At 45.7% G+C, this 23,945-nt stretch overlaps 1 protein-coding gene across 1 annotated transcript in view; it reads right to left on the bottom strand.

Moving 5' to 3' along the window:
* LOC121001948 (serine/threonine-protein kinase Sgk3) overlaps nucleotides 1–22,206 on the bottom strand; it is a 135,716-nt gene extending 113,510 nt beyond the window's left edge. Inside the window, exon 1 of the mRNA XM_040433222.1 lies at nucleotides 22,071–22,206. The gene's annotated coding sequence lies outside the window, so the exon portion shown is untranslated. The remainder of the gene's footprint in view (nucleotides 1–22,070) is intronic.
* Nucleotides 22,207–23,945: the final 1,739 nt, after the last annotated feature.

Raw genomic sequence — 23,945 nt, forward strand, 5'->3', positions numbered from 1 at the left:
CACCGCAAAAAAATAGAATGTGTTCTATTTTTTTGCGGTGCGGAGGCATGGACTGAAGCTCTGCTCCTTATCTTCAGGACCCATTCATATTAATGGGTCTGCATCTGTGATAGGGAGCGCACATGGCCGGTGCCCGTATATTGTGGACCCGATGTTTGCGGGCCACAATACAGGTACGGGCCGCACACATTCATTTCTGTCACTATTTTATGTTGCCCACAGTGAGGTCAGCATAATGTTGATGACAGGTTCCCTTTCAGGTCAGAACCTCAACTCAGGTTGCATTTTTCCCTAACTGCAAGGGAGGAGATTTATGATAGATCTATCCCTGCACCATCCAATCTTCAACTCAACAAAAGATGGTGTACAGTTCCACGTTAGGCCCCAATGGGGCATGAGGCACACCTGGCCCGACAACCTCAGAGTAAGGGCTCATGCACACGAACATGTGCGGCCCGTGCTGTGGACCACAAATAGCAGTCCGCAATGCACAGGCTTCAGCTGTGTGCCTGCAGTCCGCAACATTCAGACTGCACCGCAAAAAAATAGAATGTGTTCTATTTTTTTGCGGTGCGGAGGCATGGACTGAAGCTCTGCTCCTTATCTTCAGGACCCATTCATATTAATGGGTCTGCATCTGTGATAGGGAGCGCACATGGCCTGTGCCCGTATATTGTGGACCCGATGTTTGCGGGCCACAATACAGGTACGGGCCGCACACATTCATGTGCATGAGCCCTAAACAACAGAAATATGCATGCAGTTTTAATTGAGGGGTATAATACAGTGAAACCTTTTCAAGACCACCCAAAATTGCATTGAAAAACTACTCAAAGATGTTCATGCATTATAAGGTGGAACTAAAAACCTGTCACATAAAATTTGGTCTGGATGAGAGTGTGGTCTTCTCAAAGAGGTGGTCTTTTAAAGAGATTTTAACAGTAGAGCAGTACAAAATAGGTAAAGCAAAGCACAAATGAGTTTTGTACAGACAATTATTCTATAAAACATTTTCATCCAAGCGAAGACACAATAAAAGTCATCGATGTGTAGCATAAAGTGACAGCTACTGTAGTAAATGTAACAGTAAATATAGGAGCTAGCCATAACATATACTATTGCCAAGTCATTTAATGAAAACTAGTTTAAATCAAGTGGCAGTCTACAAAAGCTTGGAAACTGCTTTACATAATGTAGCCGACCAGCTAAGACCTGTTCTAGGTTGCTAATACAGCTTATATGTTTAAACAGCTAGACCTGCCAATAACCTTAATACAGTTCCTATGTTTGTGTGCTAAAGACAAAAGCAGAGTTATTTACAGTGACTTCATGTTTGGATGTCATATACCGTATTTTTCGCCCTATAAAACGCACCGGCCCATAAGACGCACCTAGGTTTTTGGGGAGGAAAATAAGAAAAAAAATATTTTTAACCAAGAGGTGTGCTTTTGGTGGGTTTGGAACTAATGGTGGTCTGTGGATGGCACTATTACTGGGGATCTGTGGATCACGAACACTGTTATGGGGGGATCTGTGGATGATGGACACTGTTATGGGGGGGATCTGTGGATGATGGACACTGTTATGGGGGGATCTGTGGATGACGGACACTTATGGGGGGGATCTGTGGATGACGGACACTGTTATGGGGGGATCTGTGGATGACGGACACTTATGGGGGATCTGTGGATGACGGACACTGTTACAGGGGGGAATCTGTGTCTGGCACTGTTACAGGGGGGATCTGTGTCTGGCACTGTTACAGGGGGGATCTGTGTCTGGCACTGTTACAGGGGGGATCTGTGTCTGGCACTGTTACAGGGGGGATCTGTGTCTGGCACTGTTACAGGGGGGATCTGTGTCTGGCACTGTCACAGGGGGGATCTGTGTCTGGCACTGTTACAGGGGGGATCTGTGTCTGGCACTGTTACAGGGGGATCTGTGGCTGGCACTGTTACAGGGGGGATCTGTGGCTGGCACTGTTACAGGGGGGATCTGTGGCTGGCACTGTTACAGGGGGGATCTGTGGCTGGCACTGTTACAGGGGGGATCTGTGGCTGGCACTGTTACAGGGGGGATCTGTGGCTGGCACTGTTACAGTGGGGATCTGTGGCTGGCACTGTTACAGGGGGGATCTGTGGCTGGCACTGTTACAGGGGGGATCTGTGGCTGGCACTGTTATATATGTGCCATCCACAGACCCCACACCCCATAACAGTGCCATCCACAGACCCCCCCAGCCCATAACAGTGCCATCCACAGACCCCCCCTAGCTCATAACAGTGCCATCCACAGACCCCCACCCCTTAACTGTGCCATCCACAGTGTTATCCACAGACCCCCCCCCCCCCCCCCGCCGCCGCCCCAGTATACAAATATAAAATGTCTTATTCAATTAAATAGTACCGTACATCCTAATAGCTTCTGTACAATGCCGGAAGGCAGGCCGGGCGGGCGGCGCGTCACTCACTGACGTCACTTGCCTGCGCCGCCTGCTTCATTCATAAAGTAGGCAGGGCAGGCATGTGACATCAGGGAGTTACTCTGCCGCCCGCCCGGCCTGCCTGCCGGCATTGTACAGAAGCTATTAGGATCTACGGTACTATTAGGAGTTGGGGGGCATGTGTAATAACTTTTAATTAAATAAGACACTTTATATTTGTGCAGCACTTGAGCGGCGGGGCGGGGCTATAGTACAGTGACTGCACCGCCTGCCGCTATTGCCGGCCCCCAGCTCCTCGTCCCAGTCCCTCCCCGCTCGTTCGTACAATCCGTACATCGCAGATCGCGATGTTAAAATGTCAGCATTCGCCCCATAAGACGCAGGGGCATTTCCCCCCCCCATTTTTTGGGGGAAAAAGTGCGTCTTATGGGGCGAAAAATACGGTAACTGTTATATATATTCATTATATGGATGTGAGGTAAGCTCAATAAAAGCAGAAACAACAGAAAGCATATAGTTAAACTGTTGTTGCTGGGCAGGAGTCTAGACCAATCACAGACAGCCTCACACACAGCAGGAGCCTTGGCCAATCACAGCCAGCCTCACACACTGCCTGTGTCTAGACCAATCACAGCCAGCCTCACACACAGCAGGAGCCTTGGCCAATCACAGCCAGCCTCACACACTGCCTGTGTGGGAAATTCCCTAGCAGGAGCTGCTAGAAATTATTATTCACCAGATAGAGAAGCTGAACAGACATTCACTCCACTAAGAGCTGTGTTTTATGGAAGCAGAAAGGCCAAAATATGTATTTAAAACAGTTATATAATTTTCCTATTGTTAATATAGTGATTAGAACTGTATACTGAACCAGTTATATGTGTGTTTACTTACAGTTCCACCAAATTCAATTGCAAACTTCAAAGTTGCAATCCAAATTCAAATTCAATATTGCAATCCAAATTGCATACAACCATACCAGATCATACTCAACCAATCTGCAAATAGTTACTGCTAACTGCATATTGAAAATTGCGACCAAATTAAGCAAGTGAACTATTAGTTAGAGCTCAAATATAACTCTCAGAGAGATCATAAAGTGCTTAAATAACTTAAAGTGAGAGTACAGATACTCGAGAGAAATATATCCACCATTTTATGTTGAATGACAAGATTGAACAGTTGAACTGCCATCTTATGCATACTGCCATTTTGTGATATCTTTTCAACACGTTTTATGTACACGGACTATCTGCTGCGGAGGCGGCAGTGTTATATATGAAGAAAAGTTGAAGTTAATAAAGAAGTTATTTCAAGTATTTGGTGTGCTCTTTAAACCTACTGTTTCCATAGAACGGCGCTAGAGGAATTACAGAGTAACAGACAGTCTGGTTAGGCTAAAAGTCAGAGATATCAAAATTCTTCTAATGCCACAGCGCAAAAGTCACTTCATAGCGCTGCGCCTGCCACACATAATGTTTACTAAAAACTTTTCTTTATTTCCTATTGTCTGTGGAAAAATATGATTCAGCAGATAAAAAAAGCAAGATGTTAAAATAAATTTCCCAAAATTTACTTCCCAAAAATAAATCACATTGGCTGACTCTTCTATATCCACAAGCATGTCTCTGTTCTCAGATTAATGTTGAATAATTTACAGATTCTTGGCAAAAAGATGCCACACAATTTGTTTTAAAGAGGGTCTTTGTTTTCCAAAAAATTTATGCAGGTCTTTGAATGATGTCTGATGCCATTTATGCAACAAAGCATAACATAGCTGTCACACTGAGAACAAAAGAGTAATTTAATTTCCCTAAAAAATGAAGGAATATTATACATTCAGAGCCCTGAACACAGCCTCATACTGATAAGACCATAGTTTACAGAGATACGAAAGGCCCCTCACATGCCACACATTAACAAGATAAAAATTGAATTAAACAATTAAGGAAGTCTCCTAACTGCAGCCATCAATGACAAGAACAGCGTTCATTTGTGTTCAGTGTTTTGTGGATCTTAATTTGTAAATGTGAAATATAAGATTATAGAATGTAAAACATTGTGCTCATGCCTTTAAGGGAATCTGTCACCTGGTTTGAGCATATTAAAGTGTTACTACTGCCATGTACAATAAAATACCTTATTTCTTGCTGTAGTCTTCATTTTTTGTTTCATGGTTTCATTAGCGATAAAATCCACTTTTTATGTTATGGAAATGAGTGTCCAAGGTGCTCAGAGGGGCGTTATTATCCTTCTCTGGAGCCCAGTAACTCCCCCGTACAGTGCCCAGCCCGCCTTCCTTTAGAGCCCAAGCACGCCTCTTCCAGCATAAGTAACTGCCCACACCTGAACTCTTTGCCGCCACCCCCCTCCGCTATTTGAAATCTCACGCAGGCGCAGTACCGTGAACTGCCTGCGCGATGTAGAAGCTCCTGAGGGCAACAGCTTCAAATATGTCACTGGGTATGCGCCGAGCCCAGTGACAAATTTAAAGCTATTGCCCTCAGGAGCTTCTACATCACGCAGGCAGTCTGCGGTACTGCGCCTGCGTGAGATTTCACCAAGCAGATGCAAGGAATCTGTGGGCGTAGTTACATCCAAATAATCACATAGCGGGTGGGCCCATTTGAACATGTATTTAATATTATTCCAGATAACATGACCACTTGATGAAGGTCCACCGTGACCAAAACGTCTGGTCAGAAATATTTTGTTATTGATTCATATATACCACGGGCAAATGGATGATGCAGAGATTATGAAATAAGCCTCACTTGAATTGCAAAACTTTCAACCTGAGTGCCTCAATATTTTATTACTTTGCTAAACGGCCTAACAGCCCTTGATTGGCACTGGTGACACCTTTTGAACTGAGTGCGGTTCCTCACTTTACTACAGATTACTTGACTACTGCGGGATACCAGCACCTTCAAACAAGCATGACGAATACCTTTTCATATGATACTAACACAGCAGAGAATATAGTGTCCAGGGTAAACTTACCCAATGAGTTCTTGCACATACCGAACCATGAAATGAAAATTCGTGAGTACGAGCGGGACCGCAAGCGACTCATCGGATGGGAACTGCATTACAGCACACTTACTGAATACTACAAAAACAAGCGAATTCCAAGGGACCTGAGATCTCATCTCCGACCCACGCTTTTCGCAGACAAAAAATAATTCTGCGAAAGATTCAAGAGCATCTTGAACAAGTGCTCCCTCGACCTGATCTTATTAACCATAGAAGAGTTAGGGTATTTTCACACTTGCGGCAGGACGGATCCGACAGGCTGTTCACCATGTCGGATCCGTCCTGCGGCTGTTTCGCCGTGCCCCCGGGCCGCCGCTCCGTCCCCATTGACTATAATGGGGATGGGGGCGGAGCTCCGGCGCAGCACGGCGGTGCACGACTTAAGGCCGCCGGACTAAAATTACTGCATGTCAGGTTTTTTAGTCCGGCGGCTTTCTCCGTGCACCGCCGTGCTGCGCCGGAGCTCCGCCCCCATCCCCATTATAGTCAATGGGGACGGAGCGGGGGCACGGCGAACAGCCACAGGACGGATCCGACATGGTAAACAGCATGTCGGATCCGTCCTGCCGCAAGTGTGAAACTAGCCTTACAGACCTCAATCGGTGGACTAGCCTAACAGATCAAGACAACCGAAATCCAGTTGACCTCAACCACACCGGAAGAAGAACTGACCAAAACCAAAGAAAGGATCGATAAGCAACTACAGGAATACAAGAAGTACGCCGAACAAGGAAAACGACAGAAATTCATACGAGATGCTGAAGACTACAGACCAGAGAGAGTCTACCGCTGGAAAGGAAACCAACAGCAACAGTACTACCGAGGATACAGACACCCACATTACTCTGGCTCTTCGGCATCTGACAGCGATAGATCCGGACATTACGAACCACGTTTTTTAGGCAACGCCCCAAGGAGGGGCAGATCAAGACGCGGAGGACCAGGTGGGGCGGGAGGAATTCAAGAAGGACGTATACAGACACGCTCCCAGTTAAGGAGGACAACTTAGTCATTAATATCTCATCCACTAACCTATCACCGACACAGATCACAGTCCTACAGAAGGGTCTATCATTTTGTCCCACACCTTGGTATGACAGCCCAGCCCCATTCACTCCAAAGGGTCTGAACCACGCCTAGGCAATGTGACATCACACGGCCTAGGTAAAGCTGGAGAAGGCAAGCGCCGCTATCTTTTAAAAACAGCTGATCGGCGGGGGTCCTCGGTGTCGGACCCCCACCGATCAGATACTGATGACCTATCCAGAGGAAAGCTCATCAGTAATTAAAAAAAAAAAAAAAAAACACTTGGAAAACCCCTTTAACACATTCCCACCCGAGAGTCAGCCAGTATTCTGCTGACAGATTCTGTACTGTTCTATCAGCAGAATCCTCCTCTCCAGTTACAATGGGAGTGATTTTGATACAAAGTATATTATGGGGTTGCATATGGGGTTAAGCTCTTCTTTGCTTTTTATTACCACGCCAATTTGTAGTTTATATATAGAATTGTTTGGAGGTGTAAAAACTCCTAGCCTGAATGTGCCTTTATTTCCATCTACAGGCAACATTCTGGTGCACATGTAAGGCCTGGGCTATATCAGCCAGTCTTGGGTGGGTCTCAGAGCTCTCTCCCTCCTCCCATTGCAGGGCCGTCTTTGCCGCAGGGCAAAAGGGGCAGCTGCCCCGGGCCCAGTTGCTCCTGGGGGCCCAAGGGAGCTCCGTTTCCCGACTCCCATTCACTAGTGACTGCGTCGCTAGGTTAAAACATTCGGGGCCTGGGCCCCTGATGTTTTGTCCCAGGCCCCAAATGTCCTGCCTGCCTGCTAGATACAACTGTATTGCCGTACACAGAACGGCAATACAATTGAATCTAATACACTGGGAAGAGGTGAAGGACCTGTGGTGACATCACAGGTCATGTGATCAGCAAAACAGGCTGTGATAGGATGACCTGGATGATGTCACCATCATGTGACCAGTACAGGATTGGACCGGAGTGAAGAAGGAGAAGGAGCCTAATGGTGATGTCTGTACATGAGGACTGGAGAGGTAAGTGAAGGGAGAGGCAGAGCAATGCTGGGAGTTGTAGTTATTTAACTGGGATGTATGTTAGGGCTGAAGGGAGGGATGTTATTGACATGGAACTGTGTGCTTGAGGTGGCTGGGGGAGGGAGTGATGTTATTTACATGGGACTGTATGTTGAAAGTGGATGGTGGGGGGGAATGATATTTATGTACATGGGACTTAATGTTTAGGCTCCGTTCATACTTGGGTTTGGGGATCCGCTTGTGAGATCCGTTTCAAGGCACTCACAAGCAGCCCCAAATGCATCAGTTTAACCCCAATGCATTCTGAATGGATGCGGATCCATTCAGAATGCATTCCTTCGGCTCCATACAGCCCCCTGTTCCAGTTTGGAGGCGGACCCCAAAATGCTGCAAGCAGCGTTTTCGTGTCCGCATGGCCCCCATTGATCCGTCCCCCATTGACTTTCAATGTAAGTCAGGACGGATCCGTATTAGGACTTAGAAATTCAAATCTAATACAAACGAATCGGTCCTGAACGGAGGCATTCGTTTGTATTATCGGTGCGGATCCGTCCTGTACAAGTACAGGACAGATCCGCACGAACGCAAGTGTGAAAGTAGCCTTAGGGGGTGATTTTTACATGGGATTGTGCGTTGGAGGAGGTGATGTTATTTACATGGACCTGTATGGTGGGGGGAGGATTATAACTGCAGGGGGCACTGCAGATCCAGGGGACATTATAGGCCGTCTTATTACTACTGGGGGCTCTATAGGAGGGTCTTATAGATCCACCTTTTTTCTACTAAGCGCACTATGGGGGCTTTATTACTACTTAGGGGTCTGTAGGAAGCTTTATTACCACTGGGGGAACAATAGGGGGCCTTATTTCTACTGGGGACTCTGTGAGGGTATTATTAATATGGGAGGGCTCTTCTAATAATGGGGCATTGTTGAGGAGCATTATCACGGTTGGGGCAGTGTTACTAATGAGGGCATTCTAGAAGGGAATTACTATTGGTGGGACTATGAGGAACACTATTACTATGGGGGGCAGTAATGTTTCTTCAGGATAATATTTGGGGGTATTGGGAGGGGGGGGCAGGGGCGTAACTAAAGGCTCATGGGCTCCGGTGCAAGAGTTCAGCTTGTGCCCCCCTTCCCTCAGTGCTTTGTGTGTCTTCTTATGCGGCACAAGTGTCTTTGGGCCCCTTCATGCTCCTGGGCCCGGTAGCGACTGCTACCTCTGCACCCCCTATAGCTACACCCCTTGGGGGGGCGGGGCACAGCAAGCAGCAGGATAACACTGTAGGGACTCCAGTTGGGGGATAATGATAGAATGTGAGGAAGCTAAGATGTCTGTGTGTCACACTCTGCAGAGACGAGGCGGATGAGAGAAGTTGTCCAGACCGAGTGGAGAAGATGATGAGAGAGAAGATCTACAGAGAAGATGATGACAGAGAGGAGACGTCACCTGGAGGCCCTGGAAGTGACAGGTAAGTGCTGCTGTATAGCAAGTAAATTCTTGCCCAGGGTCCAATCAATATTAAAGACGGCCCTGTCCCATTGTAAGCATGGCTGCATGCTGGAGGTAACTGGGAGTTTGCTGTGAGTCAGACCTTGCGTGCCTGTAATTTACCCACTGGCTCCTGGTATTGCCCATATGGCACAGGTAGGTTTAGCGTTAGGTCCCGAGCTACTTGAGAAACCTTGGAGCGGTGCTGGGGCTCAGACATGTCCTCCACAGTAGGATATGTTGGCTAATCTCTCAATTTAACATCAGTATGAGGGTTTAGTAAGACCGCAGAGTGCACCTGTCTTTGTAAAAGTTATTGTCATTTTGTTTGATTGTTTATCACATCCACACATTTGCTATCCTGTGTAGGACGTCTATTGTGGTCCGCTGCGGGCATCCTCCATTGTATGCACTTTTGCATTTAGGATTGCCATTAGCAGCGGACCACAAGTGCAGGATCTGCCCCCCGGTATAGATGCGCCACTGCATATGGGGTAAAGCACTTCCTGCTTTTCATTACCACACCAATTCGTAGTTTCTACAAAGTATATTAGGAAATTACTAGAAATGAGATTCAGTATTCCAATAGAAGTGTAATGCGATACTTTAGAACAAACCTATCGGGTCGTCTTTTCTACAGTGATCTGCCAACATATCGTTAAGGTCTGTTACTTTAATAGTTGCAATAAAACACACATAAAATTTCTTAGGAGCCATCAGGTCATCATACGAATGCCTGACCGATAAAGGAAACCGTTACCATCTATCTGGGAATACAGCACAGAGCTTTCATGTTTTCCCAGCGTGGAATTATTGTGGAATGCATATTTGGCAACCTGGTACATCTGAGAAATGTTTGGCTTCACTTCATGTTTTTCTGACTCCAGAAATGGTACATTGCATTTTCAGCCCACTATAAAAGTAAAGTTTCTAAGCTGATGTCAAATTCCAAAAAACTCATTACAAATCTTTACAGGAAATATCGTAGGCGAGTTCAGGAAGGGATGGATTTCCCTGAAAGCGGATATAAACCTAAAAAAAATAATAATCTGCAGAGGGAAACAAAATGTGTCCTCTTCTTAAATTGACCCTAGTTCATCAGGAACATGTATTTGTAACGTGCTGCTGAAGGACAGAATATATCTGTAAAGTCTACCCTAAGGACAGGTGACCAGAGTCATCTTTCTTTGGAAATACTGGTACATTACTGGTACTATTACAGCGGGATGTTGGAAGCTAGGTAATGGGGCACGCACAGAATGTAAAGAGACCCCACAGCAGAAATTGCCATTATTGTCAATGCTTTAAGAAGCGGATCCTTGTACAAGTTCTCCCATAGCAGCTGTATGGTCTACCTCTGTGGTACATACGTCTTGCTAGGTTTCACGTTTACATGTGTTGATTGCCTCTGTATGGTAATAAAGGGGGTTTTCCGGTTGTTACAAGGTATACCCAGTCCACAAGATAGGAGAAAACTATTAGGTTGCTGGAGATCCTACCACTGGAACCCCAAGGATCACGAGAACAAGTACCCCGTACCCCTCCGAGCCCTCTGAAATTAATCGAGGCAGGTTCAGGAGATAGCCTTGCACTGTACATCACTGTTTCTGGAACTCCTGTACACTGGGTTCAGACCTGAGCGTATTTGATATGCGCGTTTAACGCGTATTTTGACGCATGTATTTGTGCGCGTTTTTGTCCATAGTCAACGCGCGTATTACGCGCGTTTGTGTGATTGACAGCAGTGTCCTATGGCCGCAAACGCTCGACAAAACGCCCCAAAGAAGCTCAAGAACTTGTTTATGCGTCGGGCGTTTTTCAGCGCGTTCGAACGCGCTGTAAAACGTGAAATTGTGAACCAGTCCCATAGGGAAGCATTGGTTTGCATCGGTTATGCGTTTTACAGCGCGTTCGAACGCGCTGTAAAACGCGCAAGTGTGAACTTAGGGGTAGAGATGAACGGAGTGGCAGGGAGCATGTTTGAACTGCCACGACGTTCATTTTAGGGGTCTATGGGGTTTCCCATGACTAGTGGGAGTCTCAGTGGTAGGACCCCCACCAATCTAACTTAGGGTTTATGCACACAAATGTATTTTCTTTCCGTGTCCGTTCCGTTTTTTGCGGACTGTATGCGGAACCATTCATTTTAATGGGTCCGCAAAAAAAGTGTGCATTCCATTTCCGTATGTCCGCATTTCTGTTCCGCCAAAAAAAAAGAACATGTCCTATAAAATTGCCCGCATTACGGACAAGGATAGTACTGTTCTATTAGGGGCCAGCTATTCTGTTCTGCAAAATACGGAATGCACACGGATGTCATTTGTATTTTTTGTGGATCCGTTTTTTGTGGACTGCAAAATACATACGGTCATGTGCATGAGCCCTTAACGTAGTAATCGTAATTCCCCTCTAACTTTGGTTAGGAATATATAACATATTACTTTTACTATAGTCCAACTTCAGCTTTCTATTTTATATGCTAAAGTTTTCCTGCATAATTTAAAGGTGAATAAGAATCTATTTCGGTTTCTTATTTAGATATGTAAAAGGGGAGAAGAAGAGAAGCCCTCAGGTTAATGGGTTGTCTGGTTATTCAGCTCCTTTTAAAATGTCAAATTACCGCTGTGGAGGGAAGTATATTAAATATTCCCTATCAACTCTTCATCCCGCTGGTTGATACAGGCTCATGTTTTGTTGATAACCTGGGTTTATAACAGCTGATCGGTACCGTATCTAGTCCCCTTTTGTGCAGACTCCAAACAAGCTGTTGGTGACATGCTAAGGGCTCATGCACATGACTGTTGTTTTGCGGTCCGTTTTTCACGGATCCGTTGTTCCGTATCTGAGGTTTTTTTTCTCTGATTTAAGTCCTCTTCCGTTCTGTTATTCCCCAAAACATATCCGTATGGTTTCTGTATGCGATCCGTTATTTGCGGATCGGAAACAGTAACTTATTAATCACCAAACACATGAGCAATATGGGCTGGGCATTGCATTCTACAGTATGGATCCGCAAAATACGGATGAAATACGGATGAGTTCCGAATTTTTTGCGGACCTATTGACTTTAATGGGGCCTCGGACCGTGATTTGCAGACAATAATAGGACATGCACTACTTTTTTGCAGAACGGAAACCTCTCCGTCTGAAATCCCGTGCCTCCGCCGGCTGGATCGGGTTGCGCAGGCTGGCGCATGCGCATTGAAAGTCCCTGTTCCTCTGCCCATAATGGGCAATGCAGTGCGCACGCGCCGGGAATGTGTGGAGTGGCGAGGATGCGGGATTTCAGACAGAGAGGAGGAGGTAATCAGATTAAACAAGGGCGGGCCAGACGGGTGAAAGAGGAGGGGTTTGGTAAGCAAAGCGCCGAGGGGCCTGGGAACCAGCCGCATGAACGCCGCGCCCCTGGGCACCTTCAGAACCTAATTACCATATGGTATAAAAGTGTTTTTTGGAGCAAATCGGCGATGGACGGCAATATGGAAGGTACCATAGTAATCTGGGGAAAGTAATGGAGAACCTGATCTGAGTGGTCTGTAATGGTCATATTCGGTGAAAGACTCCCTTTAACAGAGGGGTTCCCTGATCTGAGCCCTATATTACAGCAAAGAGACGTTTTAAGGTTGGATTTACATGCTACATTGTGCCGTGCAATTACAATACGGCATGCAATTCTAGCGAATTTGCAATGTCGTTTGTACAAGTGAATAATGTTCAAAAAATGTGTTTCACATGTAAAAACTGTGGCTAAAACCAGAATGCAAATCCATAGCAGTTGTCTACGCAGCGTATTACTGCAATGTATCCAATATGTCCATGCATTACACAGTTTATTAGGACATACAGAACTCCTGCTCATGACCCTCAATCAACCGCTGCTCAGCATTGCACTCTTCTGTAAAACATTTCTACATCTAGTTTAACCTGTTCTTAGCGGATTATGGTATTTTGCTATATAAAATGTCTACCTGCATGCAGACAACTTGTGGTAGGCCTTGACTAATGAAAGGGTGGCCTCCACTATAGAAGCTCTAAGTAACATGTCTGAGGCCAACATGGAAATCCCAATTTAGCAGTATTATATTGTATGCTGTATAGAAGTATTATTCAGGGCATGATATGGTGCTATTATTAGGCAATTTTTTTTTTTTTTTACTATTTAACTTTCAAGGGGCGTAGCTAAAGGCTCATGGGCCCTTGTGCAAGAGTTCAGCTTGGGCCCCCCTTCCCTCACTGCTTTGTGGCCAGGGAAGCACATAGCCTTCATGCTGCCTGAGGCAAAAATTAAAATGGCATTACCCATGCCAAATTCTTGACTTAACCCCTTCCCTTCCGCTCGAAGTGTAACTTGAAGATTCTGGGTCCCAGTGCAAAATCTATAACAGAGTTCTCCCAGCATGCACTTTCTATAATACTGGTGTCTTCTTATACGGCACAAGGGTTTTTGGGCCCCATCAGGTTCCTGGGTCTGGTAGTGACTGCTACCTCTGAACCCCCTATAGCTACGCCCCCGCTACTTTCGCCTCCTTCAAAAACCAGAAAGCTTCCCTAATTTTGCCCAGGTTATCCTATAGACCTTGATGAGGACCTGACTGTTGACTTAGGCTAGGGCTACACGACGACATGTGTTGCGCGACAATAAGTCGCGCGACACATAGGGCACAACTACACTGCAACATGTGTCGTGCGAGACAATTTTTATAATGATAGTCTATGGTGTCGCACTACGACAGTCGCAGAAAAATCCATCTCGGATGGATTCTTTGCTACTGGTGTGTCGCAGTCGCAGTGCGACACCATAGACTATGATTATGGTGTTTGTCCCGCGACACATGTTGTCGTGTAGCCCTAGCCTAAGAATCAAAAGCAGCAGAGAAGCAAATAAGTGATACTTAGAAGGATGTGTGCCAATTTCCATTCCATATCTACCAGAATTACTGTCTGTGCCAATTATTATTACAAAATTATTTATTTTATGATAGGTTTCTCCCCTTCACCTTGACACATGCACAGTGCCATGAAATTAATTAATTTCAAATAAATAATAATACATGTAATTCAAATGAATATTCAAATGTGGGAAAGTATTTCTAGAGGAACAAACACCATAAATACTGTAGAACACAAGAAGAAAATCAGTCACTTATGTTATATAGTTATAAAACCGGATCATATAGGAGCCGACATATCACTCACAATTGTGGACAGCACAGTTATTACAAATTTAAAAGGGTTTTCCAGGAATAATAATGACCAATGACCCATTCTCAGGATAAGTCATCAATATTAGATCGGTGGGGTTCCGGCAACTGGCCTCCCTACCGCTCAACTGTTTGAAGAAGCCGTGGCACTCCAGTGTGGGCTGTGGCCTTTTCCTAGTCATGTGACATTATGTTCATCGGTCACATGGCCTATATGCAGCTCAGTCCTTTTCCAGTGAATGGGCGTAGACTGAAATACCAAGCACACCCACCATACAATGTATGACGCTGTGCTTGGTATGCTGTGAAGAGGCTGCCCTGCTCATCGGAGGGTATCGGCCTCTGCAAACAGCTCAACAGCGATGTGGGGGTGGTAATTACATAAAGGGGGAAGTAAACTGAAATACATGCAAACTGTTTAAAACATTTCCGTGTAGTATATGAAATCTTGGAAGCCGATTAACCTGCAAAACTGAATTATCCTACATACAACATGGGTATTTTTTATTCAGATTTGTGCATACTCTGCTAATGCAAGCCATATGAGATTTGTTTTAGTAACTGCTCGGTATCCCAGCAAAACATTGAAACCCAGCCGTACAACTGGCCACATGAAGGAACCTCTGTGCATGCTGAGTCATAGCCGAGCAGCAGAACATCCCCATGAACACAAGGTTTAGGACAATGTGCCTGTAACAAGACAGGAGCAGGCTCGGACTGGCCCACAGGGGTACAGGTGAATCCCCCGGAGGGCCCCTGAGCAAGGTGGGCCCCTAGTCTCCCACCCCCTGCACAAGTGGCACATAACACAGTAGACTTACTGCACTACATACATATATACAATGTACAGCACCTCAACCAGTCTATGTTCATATAAAAAACTTGTTAAAATATGTATTATATTTGAAAGTATCCGTACAATGGACCCCCAATATAAATTTTACTGGTGGGCCCTAGGTACCCCAGTCCGACACTGGACAGGAGTGATGTTTTTGCTTCTTTCAATCTGACATTTATAAAGGAGTTACACCCTTTACACGTCTAAGAAACCGAAACAGATTTTTTCTCACCTTTAGACCTTATGCATTTTGACTTTGCAAACCGCGGATGGTCCCGATCACGGTCAGATCATCTGCGGAGGCGACTGCTGCATTTACACGCAGTAATCACCTCCACGGTATGGGGACGAGCGAACGATTGTCCTTATAGAAAATCATTGCTCCAGTGCAGCAGATCACTGTTTATACACCACGATCTGCTGCGCAGGAACGATGAGTTTGGGAAGAACGACACGAGCACCCAATGAAAAAGCATCGATGGGCGATTGCTGGCACCTTTTACATGATTAGATTATCGGGAACAATCGTCTGTACAAACGTTCTTCCCCGATCGGCTGTCAGATAATCGGTCCGTGTAAAGGTACTCTAACATCAGAATGTGATAGTTTGCCTGTGCTAAATTTAAAAAGTGCTGTGCACCACTTTCATAAATTTGGCGCACGGACAGTTGCCTGTACACAAATAGGCAAAAGTCTCCTGCTGACAAAACAGGGCCTTTGTTCTGTGCAAGCTTAAGGGCAACGGTCTTAAAATCTCCAAAAGGTTGCATATACATTTCCGTAGATTAGGTCAGAAGTCATAGAGTCTCCAATAGGTCAGGTCTTGTATTCCTGGTATGAGGTGGTCAGTACCTACCAAATGTGGTCCAGGGAAGGATAACTGGAATGTAAATCCAAGGCTAGTCTCTCTGATCCGATCCCACAGGAAAGCTACTGCAGCACAAACTGCTGAAAAACGTGAAGACGTGCTGGCTATGAGAGAAAGGTGCCAGGACACACAAGGCGTCACAGCTCGCTGCGTATAGGGCTGTGTAGCCGCAGACTAGACAGGGAACCAATGCTGACCCTTGTCCACAGTCAAAAGTACCTATAATGAGCATATGAACACCAAAACTGGACCATGGAGTAATGGAAGAAGGTGGTCTAGCCTGATAAGTTGATCATGTGGGCAGGAGCTGTGTGTTACCTAGGAAAGAGAGGAAACCAGCATGCACTATGGGGGTTTTTATCACACTAATGCTAATGCAAACCTGAAGGGAATGCTGTGGTATTCAGTGCGGTAAAAGCAGGAAAAAACTTTCTTTTATCCCCTGAGCGCCCTATTTTCGGGTCGCTCTTGAAGTGAAGGGGGCAGCGGCCTCCTTGCTTAAAGTCAAGGTAACCATACCCCCTTGCCTGCCTCTTTGCCTGTGACGGACAGACAGCTGTTCGGCAAAGCCAGCCGAACTCCCTGCATAAGCGTTGTCAGTTACAGGAGAAGAGGCAGGCAAGGGGGTATGGTTACCGTGACTTGAAGCAAGAAGGCCGCTGCCCCCTTTACTTCAAGCGCGACCCGAAAATAGGGTGCTCAGGGGATAAAAGAAAGTTTTTTCCTGCTTTTACCACATGTGACTGCAGGAAGAAAATCATCATTAGAAACACACTGCTGACTACTTGAAGGTACTGCTGGCCGTTTGGGGTGGTTTTTGCCGCTGAAAGGTTTTTTACTATTGAAGGCCTATCGTCAGGATAAGCCATCAATAGCTGTTTGCTGGGGTCCGACACCCTGCACCCCTGCTGATCAGGTGTTTCAGGGTTAGCACTAGCACAAAACTACACAGCCCCATCCACTGGGTAGTGGACAGAGCTGCTACTACAGACCAGGTGATTGGTAGATGTGGGGGTTTCAGACACGTCAAACAGATATTGATGGCCTATCCTGAGGACAGGCCATCAATAGCAAGATCCTGGAAAAAACCCTTAGGCCTCATGCACATGACCGTGCCTTTTTTTGCAGTTCGTAAACCGCGGATTCGCAAAAAACGGAAGCCGCCCGTGTGCCTTCTGCAATTTGGGGAACGGAACGGGCAGCCCATTGTAGAAATGCCTATTCGTGTTTTCAAAACGGACAAGAATAGGACATGTTATATTTTTTTTGTGGGGCCACGGAACGGAGCAACGGATGCGGACAGCACACGGAGTGCTGTCCGCATCTTTTGCGGCCCCATTGAAGTGAATAGGTCCGCACCCGAGCCGCAAAAACTGCGGACCCGAACAACGGTCGTGTGCATGAGGCCTTAAGGCTTTGTTCACATCTCTTTTTTTTGGCTATGTCATAAGTATACATCGACAGTATTCCTAGACATATACCTCTAACATAAGGCTCCAGGGTATGGAACTGTGTGCACATATGGTGGCATGCTTTATCCAATGACTTTTTGTTGTAAACAAACATGTGTATACTGAGAGGTTTATGTTATTTTCACTGTGCCCTACAGCATACAAAAGGTGTAGCAGTGTGATCTCTGTGACCCCGGAGAAAAGACTGTGGCCTTGGGGCCTCAACGCAGAGAGTCGGTGACACACTATTTACTGCCACCCATTTTGCATCCAGACTGCTTGGATGCCAATAAGGCTTCGTTCACATCACCGTTCAGACTTTCTGTTCTCCTGCTCCGTTTAGGAGCAGGAGAATGGAAAGGACAGATTCGGCACATAACTGAGGACCCCATAGGAACCTAAGGACCCCATAGACTATAATGGGGTCCGTTAGGTTTCTGCTCAGAAGATGATTTTGGAACGGAGACAAAAGTTGTGCATGCAGGACTTTTGTCTCCGCTTCAAAAATCTTCCCCATTATAGTCCATGGGGTCCATAGGCTCCGTTTGGCTAAGTTATGTGCCGAATCCGTCCTTTCCATTCTCCTGCTCCGTTTAGGAGCAGGAGACATCCGTGCGGTTTATGCTGGGACAGCCTACCAGACTAACAGAAGTGTGAACCTAGCCTAACAGCACGGTACGGATCCAGGATGCTGCAGGTTCTGCTTGAGGTCTGTGGTCAGGGCTCATATTTGCGGCAGTAATACAGATGCTAAAACAGTTTGAATGAGGCCTCATTCTGTTATATGGAGGCCGACGACGGCATTTCTATCAATTCAATCAAGAAACTGTCATACAGAGACTCCTTAGATATATAGCTATACACACACACACACACACACATACGGTAAGTACAATGAGGGAGAACTATTGCCATTTGTCATTGTTACCGTACACCTGCTCAGATTGTTGCAGTAAAGGAAGAGTTTACAGATGTTGCCTGTCTGTCTGTCAACCATCCAACATTGACCGTATCCGTTTTGCTATCCACAAATCGCGGAACTGGCAAAGTGCATGCCGCCATTTCTTTTTTAACTCCTGCAGAAGTATCCTATCCTTGTCCACAAAGCGGAACAGACATACGGATGCGGACATCACACGGTGTGCTGTCTGCATCTTTTGCAGCCCCATTGAAATGAATGAAAAATAAGAATGCGGATCGGATGCAGACTGAACATACGGCCATGGGCATGAGGACTTCTATATACAGTATCACAAGGATAGGCAATAGTTCACTGACCATTGGGGTTCGACCTCTGATCAATAGCACAAAGGTACTGCAGTCCCTGGTCTACATTTAAGTACTGAGAAGTGATGCCGTACATGCCCAGCGTAGGGTTGTGAGTACGACCTCTTTCACATGAGCGATACAGAGTGCGTCAGGAACTGTTCAGGGAAAAAAACTGATGGTTTGCATGCAAGTTCAATCAGTTTTGTCTGTGATTGCCTTCAGCGTGTGGTTTTTTTCTGTCCGGATTGCATGCATTTTTTGGGGAAAAACGGAAGAATAACAATCTACATCTCTGAATGTTTTCCATTTTTCACGCAAGCCCCATTCTCTTCTACAGAGCCTACAATTCTCAGGTGCACAGACCCATAGAAATGAATGGGTCAGAATTCCATCCAGATGCTATAGGTTTGCTACACGGATAGAAAACTCACTTGTGTGAAAGAGCCCTATAGTAGCCATTGCAGTTTACTAGTTACTAAGGCCACTTTTTTCAGTGGAGGACCCCCATGGTAGGGGGGAAGGGGGGGGGGGCAGAATATTGATATTTCCTAACGTATATTTGTAGAAAAACTCATCTATGAATTCTAACTGTAGTCAGACATGGGGTTACTAACCCTTCACAAGACAACTATTTTTGCTCATTTGCTGTATGAGAAATAGCCGATTTTAGAAACTTGTCATCATGCCAAATACTGTAAATAATAACTTCATAGTAATCATTCCATTTCCCACCCTTGCTTGCAGCAATGGAAGCATGTAAGAACTATTTGTAATCCAGTCTTTCTGCCAATAAACCTTCTCCTTCCAATGACATCATGCCACTGCTGGAATCGCCAGTTCAGGACATTCAAAGGCAAGATACATCAGCAAATTACACTGTGCCTAAGGGCTCATGCACACGAACGCGTGCCGTCTGGGCTGAGTGCTTCTGTGGGGTTTCTCTCCGTGTCTCCGCACCACCAAAAAATATATAGAACATGTTCTATTTTTATTTGCGGTCCTGACGGATCACGGACCCATTCAAGTTGAATGGGTCTGCATCTGGGTGCGGAAAACGCACGGATGTTGCCAGTGCATTTGCGGTCCCCAATGCACGGAACGGCCGGGCATCAGCCATATGCGTGAGCCATAAGGGCTCATGCACACGGCCGTGCCGTTTTTTGCGGTCCGCAAATTGCGGATCCGCAAAAAAAACTAATGCCGCCTGTGTGCCTTCCCACAATTTGCGGAACGGAACAGGAGGCCCATTATAGAGATGCCTACTCTTGTCTGCAAAACGGACAAGAATAGGACATGTCCTATTTTTGCGGGGTCACGGAACAGAGCAACGGATGCAGACAGCACACAGAGTGCTTGGTAATGAATATCGGGCGGCACTGCTGTTGTGGGTGCACGGTCCGCGGGCGTCGCCCCAGGTACTTGATTAGAAGAAAGAACCGGCACTCCTTACGATGTAATTATCAATATTTTATTCGCCACTCATGGGTAGAAGTGCAAACAGCGAGTGGCCACTCGCTGTTTGCACTTCTACCCATGAGTGGCGAATAAAATATTGATAATTACATCGTAAGGAGTGCCGGTTCTTTCTTCTAATCAAGCACACAGAGTGCTGTCCGCACCTTTTGCGGACCCATTGAAATGAATGGTTCCGTATAAGGACCGTATACGGAACGCAAAATACTGTCGTGTGCATGAGCCCTAAGGCAGACATAAGCCTTAGGGCTCATGTACACGACCTTATGTATTTTGAGGTCCGCAAAAATGGATCCGCAAAAAATATGGATGACGTATGTGGGCATTCTGTATTTTGCGGAACGGAACAGCTGGCCCCTAATAGAACAGTTTTATCCTTGTCCGTAATGTGGACAATAATAGGACATGTTCTATTTCTTTGCGGAACGGACATACGGAAATGGAATGCACACAAAAAAAAAAAACGGACCGGACACAGAAAGAAAATAGGTTCATGTGCATGAGCCCTTACACAATCAAGACCTGGACACCCATTACAAATAATACGTCATATGTTATACTCAAACCAAAATGTCTTGTGATGACCAGTGCTCACAGGAGAAGCTAGCAGGAAAGCATAGTGTAAGGCCTCTTAAACACGACCGTATGTATTTTGCCGTCCGCAAAAAATATGGATGACGTCCGTGTGCATTCCGTATTTTGCGGAACGGAACAGCTGGCCCCTAATAGAACAGTATTATCCTTGTCCGTGATGCAGACAAGAATTAGGACATGTTCTATTTTTTTGCGGAACAGAAATATACGGAAATCGCAATGCACATAGAGTACCTTCCGTTTTTTTTGCGGACCCATTGGAATGAATAGTCCTGTAAATGGTCCGCAAAAAAAAAACGGAATGGCACGGAAAGAAAATTTGTGTGCAAGAGGCCTAAGGCTTTATGCCCACGACCGCATGCCTCTTGCACACTTTTTTTTTCCCCGTTTACGTTTCATTTTCCATTCATTTTAATGGATCCTCAAAAAAAAGTAAGTTACTCTGTATGCCTTCCATTTCCGTATTTCCGTTCAAAGATAGAACATGTCCTATTATTGTCAGTATAACGGACAAGGATAGTACTGTTCTATAAGGGGCCAGGTGTCCGTTCCGCAAAAAAAACGGAATGCACACGGACGTCATATATATTTTTTGCAGATCCGTATTTTTTGCGGACTGCAAAATACTGAAAAAGCCATACGGTCGTGTGCAAGAGGCCTTATGGTTCGCAAACTGCGGATAACTTCCATGTGTGTTCCGTATTTTTCTCACTCCAATCAATAGAAATAGTTATTCTCATCCGCAATACAGGCAAGAATAGGACATGTTCCATAATTTGCGGATCTGCAAAAAATACGGATGTGTACATGGTCCCATAGAAATGAATGGGTCAGTGTACCATCTGCAAAAAAATCCAGATAGTACACGGATGAAACAAACAGTTGTCTGCATGAGGCCTCACAATACAGAATTCTATACCCAAATAATCAGTGTCAGAAATATTCATCAGTTCATAGCAACTACGAAATTGACTTTTTGAGAGCTAGGGTACCTAAAATGATGAGAAAAGTGACCGCCTTGCTCCGGTACCCACAAGCGGCACTACTAAGACATGCCTTCTGGACAGACCGTCTACTTTTCACATCATTAGCGTTATAACAAGGCAGCAAGAGATCCAATCTACGGCTACCGGCGGCTCTATCTTACGGACTAGTATGCACGTCTGTCGTGACTTCTCTCCCAGTCCAGGAGTTGCACCCACCATAACTTTCCTTAAACCCCCCCAGTCCTCTGATATCATGAGGAGCTCCTCTACAAGCAGCTGCCTTGCTTGTTCCCAAGTTGTGTAACTCCAGGCTCCTCTCAGTCCTGACTCTCATGGATCAGAAAGGGTATATAGGACATTACATACCATGCAGGCGGCGGTGTGAGAGGCTTGCACTCTTCCTTTTCCTCGGTTCGCCTGCTATGTGTGTACAAGTGCCTCTGTCTTTTCTGACGTGTCAGCAGAGCTCCTCCTGTGAACAGGCTGAGCCATCAGAGCCTCGCACTATGTCTGCACTTCATGTTTCCTGTTACATTCAGTCCATGTCCAGGAAGTTTCAGCTAAGAATATAAAACCGTCAGGAATTTCACCTTAACTCTTTCCTGCTTACAAATGTCTGCATATATCCATATTTCGGGAACAGGGTGCAAATAAAGTAGTAAAAAAAATAAAAAATTGAAAAAATAAAATACAAAAGAAGCAATGTAAATGAGGTCTCATGCAAAATGCAGATTCCTTCCGCGGGCGTTCCGTATTTTCTCACTCCAATCAATACATATGGGTATTCTCATCCATAATATGGCCCGGAAAAGGACATGTTCTATAATTTGCCGAATGGCCACATGGATCCGTAATAAAATACACATGTGCTTGGCCTCATAGAAATGAATGGTTCAGTGGGGCACATTTACTAAGAGATCTGCGACACTCTAAGGCTCCATTCACACGTCCGCAAAATGGGTCCGCATCCTTTCCGCAATTTTGCGGAAAGTGTGCGGACCCATTCATTCTCTATGGGGACGGAATGAATGCGGACAGCACACAGTGTGCTGTCTGCAGCCGCAATTGCGGAGCGCGCCCCCGATTTTGGGTACGCAGCTCCGCAAAAAGATAGAGCATGTCCTATTCTTGTCCGCAGCTTGCGGACAAGAATAGGCATTTCAATGGGGGTGACGGGCTGGTGTGTTGCGGACCCGCAATTTGCGGGTCCGCAACACATCACGGACGTGTGAATAGAGCCTTAGGGCTCATGCCCTCGAACGTATATATATTCTTTCCTTGTCCGTTCCGTTTTTTGTTTTTTTCTGCAGACCGTATGCGGAACCATTCATTTCAATGGGTCTGCAAAAAAAACGGAAGTTACCTCGTGTGCATTCCGTTTCCGTATGTCCGTATTTCCGCTCCGCAAAAAAAAAATTAGAACATGTCCTATTAATGTCCGCATTACGGACAAGGATAGTACTATTCTATCAGGGGCCAGCTGTTCCGTTCCGAAAAATACTGAATGCACACGGACGTCATCCGTTTTTTTTGCAGATCCGTTTTTTTGGGACTGCAAAATACATACGGTCGTGTGCATGAACCCTTAGACGTAAAAAGTGTTGCAAGTCCCCTTTTCTGTTGCGGGCCGGGGAGGGCCAGGTGCCGGGGCTTGGACTCCAGCCCTGGCAAATTTACTTACCTTTGCATCTGGAAACTTACATTGGTGTAGTTTTTACTCCAAGTGCACAGACTGCTACAGATGCGCCTAATTTATGATGAGGCGCATGCCTCATCATAAATTAGACGGATCGTAAGGCAGTACAGAGGGGGAAACTAAGCCAGTCTTAGGGTACTTTCACACTAGCGTTTTTCTTTTCCGGCATAGAGTTCCGTCCTAGGGGCTCAATACCGGAAAAGAACTGATCAGTTTTATCCCCATGCATTCTGAATGGAGAGAAATCCGTTCAGGATGCATCAGGATGTCTTCAGTTCCTGTACTTTTACAGTATTTGGATGGAGAAAAAACCGCAGCATGCTGCATTTTTCTCTCCGGCCAAAAATCCTAAACACTTGCCGGAATGCCGAATCTGGCATTTTTTCCATTGGAATGTATTAGTGCCGAATGCGTCATAAAAATTGCCGCAATGACGGATCCAGTCTTTAAAAATGTAAAAAAAAAAATACCGGATCCGTTTTTCCGGATGACACCAGTGAGACGGATCCGGTATTGCAATGCATTTGTGAGACGGATCCGCATTC

The sequence above is a fragment of the Bufo bufo genome, chromosome 5, assembly GCF_905171765.1.
Source record: "Bufo bufo chromosome 5, aBufBuf1.1, whole genome shotgun sequence".
NCBI lineage: Eukaryota > Metazoa > Chordata > Amphibia > Anura > Bufonidae > Bufo > Bufo bufo.